At 46.5% G+C, this 14,614-nt stretch overlaps 4 non-coding genes across 4 annotated transcripts; all 4 read right to left on the bottom strand.

Moving 5' to 3' along the window:
• Positions 1 to 2,864: 2,864 nt before the first annotated feature.
• trnal-caa (transfer RNA leucine (anticodon CAA)) lies at positions 2,865 to 2,979 on the bottom strand. Its single transcript has 2 exons — positions 2,942 to 2,979; positions 2,865 to 2,910 (listed from the first exon to the last, which is right to left on the bottom strand). It is a non-coding gene; the product is annotated as a tRNA-Leu (tRNA).
• Positions 2,980 to 4,189: 1,210 nt separating this feature from the next.
• trnal-caa (transfer RNA leucine (anticodon CAA)) lies at positions 4,190 to 4,304 on the bottom strand. The gene is made up of 2 exons: positions 4,267 to 4,304; positions 4,190 to 4,235 (listed from the first exon to the last, which is right to left on the bottom strand). It is a non-coding gene; the product is annotated as a tRNA-Leu (tRNA).
• A 1,371-nt stretch (positions 4,305 to 5,675) lies between these two features.
• trnal-caa (transfer RNA leucine (anticodon CAA)) lies at positions 5,676 to 5,790 on the bottom strand. Its single transcript has 2 exons — positions 5,753 to 5,790; positions 5,676 to 5,721 (listed from the first exon to the last, which is right to left on the bottom strand). It is a non-coding gene; the product is annotated as a tRNA-Leu (tRNA).
• A 1,371-nt stretch (positions 5,791 to 7,161) lies between these two features.
• Positions 7,162 to 7,276, bottom strand: trnal-caa (transfer RNA leucine (anticodon CAA)). The gene is made up of 2 exons: positions 7,239 to 7,276; positions 7,162 to 7,207 (listed from the first exon to the last, which is right to left on the bottom strand). It is a non-coding gene; the product is annotated as a tRNA-Leu (tRNA).
• Between the last annotated feature and the right edge of the window lie 7,338 nt (positions 7,277 to 14,614).

Raw genomic sequence — 14,614 nt, 5'->3', positions numbered from 1 at the left:
GGAACCCGAGTCCAAGATGCTTCCAACCAGCCCTCAGGCGCTCCCTTCGGCTGTAGGTCACGCTCCAGGGGGCCGGGGGAGTTAAGAGGGAGTCACTGGACGGGGACGACAAACGCCTCCAGTGACAGACGGACGCACACAGAGAGAGAAAGAGACAGAGAGAGAGAGTTGCACTTCCTCCTGCAATGCAATAAATATGCCCAAAATAAGGGACACATTCCTTAACAAAATAATGAATGCCACCCTACCTTTGACAAAACTGAGAAAAAATTAAAATGGTCAGTCCTCCTGGAGGAGGGGCACACAGCCTCCCTGGCTGCCCAATATGTCACCACCTGCCACAGCCTGAGGGGCACAGTGACACATGAGCACCAGCTGTAAATAAAATGTAAATACTCATTTGTAATGCATGTCATTGTATTTCCAAAAAGGAATCTGTAAACACTAAACCTATTTTCTTTAGTTCTATGTATTAAAGATCATTTATAGTTTATTACATTTTGTTTTTCTGTACTTTTATACATCTTATTGTGATTTTGGCAGGACGCTGTCTGTCACGGCATGGCTGCTGCTGACGCACACTAATTAGGTGCTCATGTGTTGCAGCCGTGTTGTCCGCTGCTTCGCAGACAGCTTGTGAGCTCACGGCTGCATGCAATGAGCACTGAGGCGACTGTGACGTCATTGGCAGGTGTGCTTCATCTATTTAATCCCTCTCCTTCCCCGAGGGAGACAGCTAACCATTGAGAAGGAGGACTGGTGATCCTACCTCTGACTGCCCGGAGCACCCTGTTTATGTGGATGTTTTGTGTGCTGGTTTTGCCTTGTTTTCCCCTTTTTGTGTTTTTTTCTGTTGGACTATTGTGAACCCCAATAAAGCTCGGACACCGCCGGAACCCGAGACTCTCTCCGTTTATTGTGTCCGGCATTTACAATTGGTGGCCAATGTGGGGAAGCTTTGTGACATACTTACCCTGAACTCTGTACCCGGAAGGACAGCTATGGAGGCGTCTCCAGTGGAACAGTTGTTGGCCCCAGTGGTGAAGCTGCAGGCTCAAAAACAACAAACTCTCGAGACGCTTGTCCAGCAACTTCAAGTACCAACTCCTGCACCTAACCCTGCTGTGGCCGCAGCAAACCCAGCTTGGGCAGGTCTGCAGGTTCCAAAGATGGGACCGGAGGACGACCCAGAGGCTTTCTTCATCATCTTTGAACGTACTGCCCGGTGTTGCGGCTGCTCTGAATTTCTGTCCAATATTAAAGATCCTAGGCTCTCATTGTCTGATTTGGCTGGGGCACAATTGGGACATGTCTCTTGGGACCGATCACCATTAGTGACTGCAGGTGATGAGCGGGGCAGGGACAGCCTTCCCTCTGACTCCAGTCGTGTAGCAGCCAACAGTACCCTGTTGGACCCAGGGGAAGGAACGAGTTCTGGGACTCACCTCCTCTCTCCTTCTTCCCGTGGAAGGCCCAATACTGGATCCCACCTTCAACAGGTTTTCCGATTTCGCTATGGACCAGACACAGGATGATGCCCTGGGACGTATATATGACCAGGTCAGAGTTGTTGATGGTTGCATAGTGAATACACAGAGGGCACTTTGTGTTTCTCTCCAAACCAGCAGCCAAACCGGTCATGCTGGATGATGTTGCAGGCAGAATGACGTTCACCACGGTGCCTCCAGACTCTTTCACGAATACCAATCGAGCTGCACGGTGCTGGGCTGTGAGCACAGGTCCCACTAGAGGATGATGGGCCCTCATGCCACCCTCATAGAGTCTGTTTCCTCCTGTTCCTCCTCGCACAAAGAAGCAGATACTGGTCCTTCTGGTTCTTCTGATAGCACGTATGGATGTGACATCCTGGAGGAGCTGGACTTCCTACTCTACATTAATTGGGCTGCAGGGAGCGCCTCATAATACCAGTAGTGACAAGGACACTAGCAAAAGGCAAAACTAGAGAAGAATCAGTCAGGAAGGATAAGGAGAGAGCAATCGTCCGTGGCCACCACCTGCAAAACCATTCCCTTATTGGGGTGGTCTTGCTGTTTCCTCTCTCCGGTGCACCTGCTGTCACTTTCATTTGCACCAAAAAAGGAGACAGTGATTCACAACCGCTTAGGCTTCCTAACTGTACAGATTAATATGCCTGAAGTGTAACTGACTTGGTGTTATGCTGTGATGATTACTTGTTCCCTTATTTTTTTGAGTGGTGTATTATAGAAGATAGCCTTGAGAATGAGGCCACAGAATTGCGGGATTCCGTGACTTTCAACACTTATGAAACCGAGTCGAGGTGACGAAAAGCTAAATGTTTGGTTGGCAACATGGCTTAGATGTGCCATTCATGAAACTTGTGTTGATTCTTGAAGCCATTGGCTTTGCTTCCCTCTCCAAGTCTGTATAATTAAGAATTGGCAGGAGCCCACGAGTTGAAACAATCAGAGGACAGAATGCAAATGAAGTGTTCTGAGAAAAGCAAAGCAGAGAAAGGACATTTTCCCGTGTGCATGTAGATGGCCGACTTTGACACGGCTTGATGAAGTCTTGAGGATCCTACCACTGCTTAAGTGCACTACTACGCTTGCCTTCAGGGAGTGTCGTCTATAACTTTCAAAAAATAGGACTCGAACTAGGCAGACGAGCACCTTGGATTGGCCTGGGTCGATGTGAGGATCGAACCCAAGATCTTGTAGTTATTAACACCATGCTCTAACCAACTCAGCTAACCAGCCAGCAAAAGCAATCTCTCTGCCAGGCATTTGCTCATGTTTATGTAAAATGGCTGCAAAATGCATTACACACAAGTGTGAAAAGAACACTTTTGCAATTCCTAGCATTGGTGATGCTATAAACCAATCTGTCAGAAGTGGGATTTGAACCCACGCCTCCATCAGGAGACCAGAAAACCCTTCTACACTCTTCAAGGGAACAACACCTTGAGTCTGGTGCCTTATACCACTCGGCCATTCTGACAGGATGTACATGTCCACCGGGAGATTATATAGTGCTCAAGAAAACTGCGGGGACACTTAAATCACACATCCGATCTCCGTGATCGAAGTCTAGGAAACCTCAAAATCTTCACTGTACATTGCAAAATTCGTAACTCTCCCACCTTCATGCTTTTGAGACTGTACTGGGAGACACAGCAAACTTTCTTCAAGCGCCACGTATGGATGTGCCATACTGGAGGAGCTGGACTACCTGTGCAACCTGAATGGGCTGTAGGGAGCGCCTCATAATACCAGTAGTGACAAGGACACTAGCAAAAGGTAAAACTAGAGAAGAATCAGTTAGGAAGGATAAGGAGAGAGCAATCGTCTGTGGCCACCACCTGCAAAACCATTCCCTTTTTGGGGTTGTCTTGCTGTTGCCTCTCTCCGGTGCACCTGCTGTCACTTTCATTTGCACCAAAAATGGAGACAGTGATTCACAACCGCTTAGGCTTCCTAACTGTAAAGATTGATATGCCTGAAGTGTATCTGACTTGGTGTTATGCTGTGATAATTACTTGTTCCCTTATTTTTTTGAGAGGTGTATTATAAATGATAGCCTTGAGAATGAGGCCACAGAATTGCAGGATTCCGTGATTTTCAACACTTATGAAACCGAGTCGAGGTGACGAAAAGCTAAATGTTTGGTTGGCAACATGGCTTAGATGTGCCATTCATGAAACTTGCATTGATTCTTGAAGCCATTGGCTTTGCTTCCCTCTCAAATTCTGTGTAATAAGGAATTGGCAGGAGCCCATGAGTTGAAACAATCAGAGGACAGAAGGCAAATGAAGTGTTCTGAGAAAAGCAAAGCAGAGAAAGGACATTTTCCCGTGTGCATGTAGATGGCCGACTTTGACACGGCTTGATGAAGTCTTGTGGATCCTACCACTGCTTAAGTGCACTACTACGCTTGCCTTCAGGGAGTGTCGTCTACAACTTTCAAAAAATAGGACTCGTACTAGACAGACGAGCACCTTGGATTGGCCTTGGTCGATGTGAGGATCGAACCCAAGAGCTTGTAGTTATTAACGCCATGCTCTAACCAACTGAGCTAACCAGCCAGCAAAAGCAATCTTTCTGCCAGACATTTGCTCATGTTTATGTAAAATGGCTGCAAAATGCATTACACACAAGTGTGAAAAGAACACTGTTGCAATTCCTAGCATTGCTGATGCTATAAATCAATCTGTCAGAAGTGGGATTTGAACCCACGCCTCCATCAGGAGACCAGAAAACCCTTCTACACTCTTCGAGGGAACAACACCTTGAGTCTGGCGCCTTAGACCACTCGGCCATTCTGACAGGATGTACATGTCCACCGGGAGATTAAATAGTGCTCAGGAAAACTGCGGGGACACTTAAATCACACATCGGATCTCCGTGATCGAAGTCTAGGAAACCTCAAAATCTTCACCGTACATTGCAAAATTCGTAACTCTCCCACCTTCATGCTTTTGAGACTGTACTGGGAGACACAGCAAACTTTCTTCAAGCGCCACGTATGGATGTGCCATACTGGAGGAGCTGGACTACCTGTGCAACCTGAATGGGCTGCAGGGAGCGCCTCATATTACCAGTAGTGACAAGGACACTAGCAAAAGGCAAAACGAGAGAAGAATCAGTCAGGAAGGATAAGGAGAGAGCAATCGTCAGACGGCACGTATGGATGTGCCATACTGGAGGAGCTGGACTACCTGTGCAACCTGAATGGACTGCAGGGAGCGCCTCATATTACCAGGAGTGACAAGGACACTAGCAAAAGGCAAAACGAGAGAAGAATCAGTCGGGAAGGATAAGGAGAGAGCAATCGTCTGTGGCCACCACCTGCAAAACCATTCCCTTTTTGGGGTTGTCTTGCTGTTGCCTCTCTCCGGTGCACCTGCTGTCACTTTCATTTGCACCAAAAGTGGAGACAGTGATTCACAACCGCTTAGGCTTCCTAACTGTAAAGATTGATATGCCTGAAGTGTATCTGACTTGGTGTTATGCTGTGATGATTACTTGTTCCCTTATTTTTTTGAGAGGTGTATTATAGAAGATAGCCTTGAGAATAAGGCCACAGAATTGCAGGATTCCGTGACTTTCAACACTTATGAAACCGAGTCGAGGTGACGAAAAGCTAAATGTTTGGTTGGCAACATGGCTTAGATGTGCCATTCATGAAACTTGCGTTGATTATTGAAGCCATTGGCTTTGCTTCCCTCTCCAAGTCTGTGTAATTAAGAATTGTCAGGAGCCCACGAGTTGAAACAATCAGAGGACAGAATGCAAATGAAGTGTTCTGAGAAAAGCAAAGCAGAGAAAGGACATTTTCCCGTGTGCATGAAGATGGCCGACTTTGACACGGCTTGATGAAGTCTTGTGGATCCTACCACTGCATAAGTGCACTACTACGCTTGCCTTCAGGGAGTGTCGTCTATAACTTTCAAAAAATAGGACTCGTACTAGACAGACGAGCACCTTGGATTGGCCTTGGTCGATGTGAGGATCGAACCCAACACCTTCTAATTATTAACGCCATGCTCTAACCAACTGAGCGAACCAGCCAGCAAAAGCAATCTCTCTGCCAGGCATTTGCTCATGTTTACGTAAAATGGCTGCAAAATGCATTACACACAAGTGTGAAAAGAACACTGTTGCAATTCCTAGCATTGCTGATGCTATAAATCAATCTGTCAGAAGTGGGATTTGAACCCACGGCTCCATCAGGAGACCAGAAAACCCTTCTACACTCTTCGAGGGAACAACACCTTGAGTCTGGCGCCTTAGACCACTAAGCCATTCTGACAGGATGTACATGTCCACCGGGAGATTAAATAGTGCTCAAGAAAACTGCGGGGACACTTAAATCACACATCGGATCTCCGTGATCGAAGTCTAGGAAACCTCAAAATCTTCACCGTACATTGCAAAATTCGTAACTCTCCCACCTTCATGTTTTTGAGACTGTACTGGGAGACACAGCAAACTTTCTTCAAGCGCCACGTATGGATGTGCCATACTGGAGGAGCTGGACTACCTGTGCAACCTGAATGGGCTGCAGGGAGCGCCTCATATTACCAGTAGTGACAAGGACACTAGCAAAAGGCAAAACGAGAGAAGAATCAGTCAGGAAGGATAAGGAGAGAGCAATCGTCAGACGGCACGTATGGATGTGCCATACTGGAGGAGCTGGACTACCTGTGCAACCTGAATGGGCTGCAGGGAGCGCCTCATAATACCAGTAGTGACAAGGACACTAGCAAAAGGCAAAACGAGAGAAGAATCAGTCGGGAAGGATAAGGAGAGAGCAATCGTCTGTGGCCACCACCTGCAAAACCATTCCCTTTTTGGGGTTGTCTTGCTGTTGCCTCTCTCCGGTGCACCTGCTGTCACTTTCATTTGCACCAAAAATGGAGACAGTGATTCACAACCGCTTAGGCTTCCTAACTGTAAAGATTGATATGCCTGAAGTGTATCTGACTTGGTGTTATGCTGTGATGATTACTTGTTCCCCTATTTTTTTGAGTGGTGTATTATAGAAGATAGCCTTGAGAATGAGGCCACAGAATTGCAGGATTCCGTGACTTTCAACACTTATGAAACCGAGTCGAGGTGACCAACAGCTAAATGTCTGGTTGGCAACATGGCTTAGATGTGCCATTCATGAAACTTGCGTTGATTCTTGAAGCCACTGGCTTTGCTTCCCTCTCCAAGTCTGTGTAATAAGGAATTGGTAGGAGCCCACGAGTTGAAACAATCAGAGGACAGAATGCAAATGAAGTGTTCTGAGAAAAGCAAAGCAGAGAAAGGACATTTTCCCGTGTGCATGTAGATGGCCGACTTTGACACGGCTTGATGACGTCTTGTGGATCCTACCACTGCTTAAGTGCACTACTACGCTTGCCTTAAGGGAGTGTCGTCTATAACTTTCAAAAAATAGGACTCGTACTAGACAGACGAGCACCTTGGATTGGCCTTGGTCGATGTGAGGATCGATCCCAAGAACTTGTAGTTATTAACACCATGCTCTAACCAACTGAGCTAACCAGCCAGCAAAAGCAATCTTTCTGCCAAGCATTTGCTCATGTTTATGTAATATACCTGCAAAATGCATTACACACAAGTGTGAAAAGAACACTTTTGCAATTCCTAGCATTGCTGATGCTATAAATCAATCTGTCAGAAGTGGGATTTGAACCCACGGCTCCATCAGGAGACCAGAAAACCCTTCTACACTCTTCGAGGGAACAACACCTTGAGTCTGGCGCCTTAGACCACTCGGCCATTCTGACAGGATGTACACATCCACCGGGAGATTATATAGTGCTCAAGAAAACTGCGGGGACACTTAAACCACACATCGGATCTCCGTGATCGAAGTCTAGGAAACCTCAAAATCTTCACCGTACATTGCAAAATTCGTAACTCTCCCACCTTCATGCTTTTGAGACTGTACTGTGAGACACAGCAAACTTTCTTCAAGCGCCACGTATGGATGTGCCATACTGGAGGAGCTGGACTACCTGTGCAACCTGAATGGACTGCAGGGAGCGCCTCATAATACCAGTAGTGACAAGGACACTAGCAAAAGGCAAAACTAGAGAAGAATCAGTCGGGAAGGATAAGGAGAGAGCAATCGTCTGTGGCCACCACCTGCAAAACCATTCCCTTTTTGGGGTTGTCTTGCTGTTGCCTCTCTCCGGTGCACCTGCTGTCACTTTCATTTGCACCAAAAATGGAGACAGTGATTCACAACCGCTTAGGCTTCCTAACTGTAAAGATCGATATGCCAGAATTGCTGGATTCCGTGACTTTCAACACTTATGAAACCGAGTCGAGGTGACCAACAGCTAAATGTCTGGTTGGCAACATGGCTTAGATGTGCCATTCATGAAACTTGCGTTGATTCTTGAAGCCATTGGCTTTGATTCCCTCTCCAAGTCTGTGTAATTAGGATTTGGCAGGAGCCCATGAGTTGAAACAATCAGAGGACAGAATGCAAATGAAGTGTTCTGAGAAAAGCAAAGCAGAGAAAGGACATTTTCCCGTGTGCATGTAGATGGCCGACTTTGACACGGCTTGATGAAGTCTTGTGGATCCTACCACTGCTTAAGTGCACTACTACGCTTGCCTTCAGGGAGTTTCATCTATAACTTGCAAAAAACATGACTCTTACTGGACGAACGAGCACCTTGGATTGGCATTGGCTGATGTGGGGATCGACCCCAAGATCTTGGCGTTATTAGCACCACACTGTAACCAACTGAGCTAACCGGCCAGCAAAAGCAATCTATCTGCCAGGCATTTGCTCATGTTTATGTAATATGGCTGCAAAATGCATTACACACAAGTGTGAAAAGAACACTTTTGTAATTCCTAGCATTGGTGATGTTATAAATCAGTGTTTTAGAAGTGGGATTTGAACACACGCCTCCATCCATCCGTCAGACGGCCAGCGCTGAAAGCTCAGAAGCCTCCGGTTTGAACCTGGCTTCCGGCGCCTGCCACCGCTGGCTCAAGCCGGAGGAGCACTCCGCCACGGAAGTTGCCGACCTGGTGGCCTTGGAGCAGTTCATCTGCCATCTCCCACGTCCTCACGTCCAACCCGAAGACCTGGAGGAGGCCTCCAGGCTGGCACAGAACCATCATTGCCTGGGACGATGCCACCTTCTGATGCCCGATGGCAGGCACCCTCCCTTCCGTTCCCAAGACCCCGACTGTCCTGGATACCAGCACGTTGCCAAACACCACACCTAAACATGTTTCTCCCCAACCCACTTCCCCTTCTTGCCTTGCCCGTCCCAAAAACAAATCTGTCTCCTTAGCTCCTTCTTTTTCTCTCTCTCCCGGCAGTGTGCGGTCCCCTGGAAAAACCACGGTGATGTGCCGGCGTTGCGGGCAGCCTGGACATCGCCCGGCCGGGTGCTCGCTAGTGAAAACTATCTATCTAATATTAAGGATCATAGGCTCTCATCTGATTTGGCTGGGGCAGGTCACCTGGGTCGTGACAAGACCTTAAGCCGGATAATGGACCGATTCTTCTGGCCAGGCATCAAAAAGGTGGTAGAAAGATGGTGTGCTGCCTGTCCGGAGTGCCAGAAGACCAATGCCAGTGCAGTACCGCGGGCTCCGCTGGTACCGCTGCCTCTCATGGAGATAACATTTGAGCGCATTGGGATGGATTTGATTGGTCCGTTGGAGAAAAGCTCCCCGGGGTATCAATTTGTGCTGGTCATAGTAGACTATGCCACTCGGTACCTGGAGGCAATTCATCTACGGACAATGTCAGCGACTAGGATCGCCGAGGAGCTGTTTAAGGTCTTCACTCGGGTGGGGATCCCAAAGGAAATCCTGACAGATCAGGGCTCTCCATTCATGTCAAGCGTGATGCGAGACCTCTGTAGGCTGCTGGGGATAAAGTCCATCAGGACCTCAATCTATCATCCCCAGACAGACGCCCTAGTGGAGCGCTTTAATAAAACCCTAAAGAACATGATCTGTAAGTTTGTGAGCACAGACGCTCGGGACTGGGACAAGTTATTGCCACCCCTGCTGTTCGCTGTACGCGAGGTGCCCCAGATGTCCACCGGCTTCTCTCCCTTCGAGCTGCTGTACGGGAGGCGGCTGAGGGGCATCCTCGACTTAATAAAGGAGGACTGGGAGGCGACCGCCCCCTCCCAGACCTCTATGGTACAGCACATCCTGCACCTGAGAGATCGGCTATCGGCACTGGGGAAACTTGCACAGTCGCATCTCTTACAGGCCCAGGAGCGACAACAGCGCATGTACAACAGGAGAGCCCGGTTACGATCGTTCACCCAAGGACAAGGTACTGGTGTTATTCCCAAATTCAACATCTAAACTGCTGGCTAAGTGGTAGGAACCCTTTGTGGTCACACGCCGCTTAGGGGATGTTGATTATGAGGTGTGTCGCCCGGATCGTCGGTGGGAAAAGCAGATCTATCATCTGAACATGCTGAAGAAGTGGCGAGAGGAGGAAGCATTGGGTGCTTCTAGTTCCCCCCACAACAAAGAGTCTGAAGCCGCTGTTTCTGAGGTTCGCACTGAACTCAATTTAACAAACGCCCATTTAACAAACGCCCAGAAACAGCAGGTTCGCTCTTTATTGTGCCACTTCCAGCATGTCTTTTCTCACCGACCCGGGCTCACACCTCTCATTGAACACCACATCCACACGGCACTGGACACCTGCGTGCGTGTCAAACCCTATCGCACCCCTTATTACAAAAAGTAGGCTGTCAATGAAGAGGTGCAGAAGATGTTGGAGCTGGGAGTCATTGAAAAGTCACAATCGGAATGGTGTAGCCCTATAGTCTTGGTGCCAAAGCCTGACGGCAGCACTAGATTCTGCGTTGATTATAGGGAGCTCAATGCAGTGTCTAGGTTTGATGCCTATCCGATGCCCCGTGTGGATGAGTTGCTGGATCGGCTGGGCGCTGCTCACGGAAAACCCGGGCAAGTGAACAGTTGGGAGGAGGGAGACCAAGTATCTGGGGTACCTCTTAGGAGGGGGGCAGGTACGGCCAGTCGTTGACAAAGTGACCGCTATTGCCTCCTGTCCGCCTCCTAAGTCCAAAAAGGAAGTTCGGCAGTTTTGGGGGTTTTCCAGGTATTATCACCAGTTTCTGCCGGACTTTGCCACCCTGGCTTACCCCCTGACCGAAGTGACGCGAAAAGGTGCTCCAGATACGGTCCAGTGGACGGAGCAGTGCCAGGTGGCTTTCCAGGCGATTAAGGACCGCCTCTGCCAACACCCTTTTTTTAAATGCCTTGACTTCTCTCTCCCTTTCATTCTACAGACCGACGCCTCAGAAGTTGGAGTGGGCGCGGTCCTGTCCCAGAGTGTTGGGGGTCAGGAACACCTCGTCCTCTATCTAAGCAAACAATTATCGCCCAGGAGCGTAAATATAGCACCATTGAAAAGGAGTGTCTCGCTATAAAGTGGGCTGTGCCCTGTTTATTTAATCCCTCTCCCTCCCCGACGGAAGCAGCTAACCGACAAGAAGGTGGACTGAGTCTATTACCCCTGTCTGCCCAGAGCACCCCGATTGTGGACACTTTTTGCTTTTGCTTTTGCTTTTGATTTTGTTTTTGTTTTGTATCTCCGCCCTTTTTTGACATACCTGAACTCAATAAAGCCCGGACACAACCGAAACCGGAGACTCTCCCTCTCTCTCTCCCCGTTATTTGTGTCCGGCTTTCACAGTAGGCTATTCAAGAAGGGGGGCTCAAAGATGGCCAGATATAAATGTATCTATTTTATTTTATTTTATTTATTGTGCTTTGTTGGCACAGTGTTTAAAGTTCAGTCTTAAATATATATTTTTTAATTGTAGTTTTGTAATTGATTTTGTCTTTGAAAAGCAAGACAAAATAATAAAAAGCACATTTTAGACTATTTAATTTATGCAATGGTGAAAAAATTGTCAAAATAACTGAAATGTAAAAAACAACAAACAAAAAAAAACTATCAAAACAATCTGATGCATTTAAAAGAACAATAACGGTCAATGCATTTGACAAATAAAAAAACCATCAAAACATTCACAAACAGTGAAACCAGTGCTATTTAGAAATAATTAATACAATCATTTCCATAATTTCTTTACGTACTGTTGGAAATATACCATCTGGCCCAGGTGATTTGTTTGTTTTTAATTCTGCTAGTCCCTTTACTACCTCCTCCTCATTTATCCTGATCTCTCTTAGGGTTTGACTGGACTGGTTGTTAACCTGTGGCATGTTATCTGTTTTTTCTTTAGTAAAAACCTCAATATCGTCAGCTCAGCATACCTTAGTATAACTTAATATAAGCAACAGAGATGCTGCTGTGAAGGAGTGCAATAGTCTCTATAGCTGCTCTGTCACAGCCACCTCAATAAATACATCAATTCATTAACCATTGTATTGACTTCAACCATTTAAACACATGTAATGTTTTGCTTTATGCTAGGGGTGGCTAACCCTGGTCCTGGATTTGAGCCCCCACCTCCCCAGGGATCTGTATTGGCAAACTGCTGAGCTGATGATATTGACTGCAAAGGGGAATCTCTCTGGAATGGTCCATTATACAGGGGAGCTAAAGACCTCCAGGAAAGCACTAACCTGTGGCCCTGGGGCCCTGGGGTTTGTCTGCCTAACGCTCGTCCTCTGTTCTTTGGGTCTGCACTGGTTCTGGTCCTATCTGACCAACCTGTTCTGAATAGGGCAGTGGTTCTCGACCTGCGGCCCGTCACACATGGAAGTGCGGCCCACGATATGACACCCACATTTAACACTACAAGCGCAGAGCCGGTCAATTTGACCGTTTTGGTTATTCAAATTTGAATTATACTGTGTTCCAAAATACACTGCGCATATACCCATTCGTGACTATTCCTAACTATATGTATTAAACATGCCTACAGCGTTTTAGCTGCATAAACACGAAAATAAATAAGTTATAAACACATTTACCTAGAATAGCCAAAATCGGGTTATTTTGACTGGTCATTTAAATACATAATAAATCAAATATAACACATAATCCTGCCTTCCCTTTACAATAGAGTCAGTCTGGCACTCAAGTGGCGATCTCTACCTGTCTACAATCTTTCATGTGCTTGAAAAACACATGCATTGTACAGCATTACAGGTGTTTTCTTACAACTGTAGTAAGATTGAGTGGATACAGTGATTACCCGCAAATCAACATGGATTTGAAACGGAGATTGAAGAGAGCTCGTTTTGGAAATTGGACAAGTAAAATCATGTTCTGTGAAATTGCAGTGTCTCACCACACAATAAGATGAGTTACAACAACCTCAACTTGAACAGAATTGTAAAACTTTAAATAACGTGTTCAGGTAACCACAAAACATATGTTCTATGAACGTTTTGTTTAATGCGCATGTGCCAAAACCATCACGTCATGATGACATACTACTTTACCGGAGTTGAGACATTTTTTGTATTAATTAGCATGGGATAAAGTTGCTGATCATGCAAGAAAAGATGAAGTAGCCCGCGTTTGAATGATTATAGATGGACTTTGTGGATTGCAAATAATGAAATTAATAAGTACAGTGGGGGAAAAAAGTATTTGATCCCCTGCTGATTTTGTACGTTTGCCCACTGACAATTAAATGATCAGTCTATAGTTTTAATGGTAGGTGTATTTTAGCAGTGAGAGACAGAATAACAACAAGAAAATCCAGAAAAATGCATTTCAAAAGTTATAAATTGATTTGCATGTTAATGAGGGAAATAAGTATTTGACCCCTTCGACTTAGTACTTGGTGGCAAAACCCTTGTTGGCAATCACAGAGGTCAGACGTTTCTTGTAGTTGGCCACCAGGTTTGCACACATCTCAGGAGGGATTTTGTCCCACTCCTCTTTGCAGATCCTCTCCAAGTCATTAAGGGTTCGAGGCTGACGTTTGGTAACTCGAACCTTCAGCTCCCTCCACAGATTTTCTATGGGATTAAGATCTGTAGAACTGGCTAGGCCACTCCTGGACCTTAATGTGCTTCTTTTTGAGCCACTCCTGTGTGTTTTGGGTCATTGTCATGCTGGAATACCCATCCACGACCCATTTTCAATGCCCTGGCTGAGGGAAGGAGGTTCTCACCCAAGATTTGACGGTACATGGCCCCGTCCATCGTCCCTTTGATGCGGTGCAGTTGTCCTGTCCCCTTAGCAGAAAAACACCCCCAAAGCATAATGTTTCCACCTCCATGTTTGATGGTGGGGATGGTGTTCTTGGGGTCATAGGCAGCATTCCTCCTCCTCCAAACACGGCGAGTTGAGTTGATGCCAAAGAGCTCGATTTTGGTCTCATCTGACCACAACACTTTCACCCAGTTCTCCTCTGAATCATTCAGATGTTCATTGGCAAACTTAAGACGGGCCTGTACATGTGCTTTCTTGAGAAGGGGGACCTTGCGGGCGCTGCAGGATTTCAGTCCTTCATGGCGTAGTGTGTTACCAATTGTTTTCTTGGTGACTATGGTCCCAGCTGCCTTGAGATCATTAACAAGATCCTCCCGTGTAGTTCTGGGCTGATTCCTCACCGTTCTCATGATCATTGAAACTCCACAAGGTGAGATCTTGCATGGAGCCCCAGAACGAGTGAGACTGACAGTTATTTTGTGTTTCTTCCATTTGCGAATAATCGCACCAACTGTTGTCACCTTCTCACCAAGCTGCTTGGCGATGGTCTTGTAGCCCATTCCAGCCTTGTGTAGGTCTACAATCTTGTCCCTGACAGCCTTGGACAGCTCTTTGGTCTTGGCCATGGTGGAGAGTTTGGAATCTGATTGATTGATTGCTTCTGTGGACAGGTGTCTTTTATACAGGTAACGAGCTGAGATTAGGAGCGCTCCTAATGTCAGCTCGTTACCTGTATAAAAGACACCTCGGAGCCAGAAATCTTGCTGATTGATAGGAGATCAAATACTTATTTCCCTCATTAACATGCAAATCAATTTATAACTTTTTTGAAATGCGTTTTTCTGGATTTTTTTGTTGTTATTCTGTCTCTCACTGTTAAAATACACCTAACATTAAAATTATAGACTGATCATTTCTTTGTCAGTGGGCAAACGTACAAAATCAGTAGGGGATCAAA

The sequence above is a fragment of the Amia ocellicauda genome, chromosome 13, assembly GCF_036373705.1.
Source record: "Amia ocellicauda isolate fAmiCal2 chromosome 13, fAmiCal2.hap1, whole genome shotgun sequence".
Lineage (NCBI taxonomy): Eukaryota > Metazoa > Chordata > Actinopteri > Amiiformes > Amiidae > Amia > Amia ocellicauda.
The sequence above is the reverse complement of the archived record's forward strand: the minus strand, read 5'-3'. Positions and strand labels throughout refer to the sequence as shown.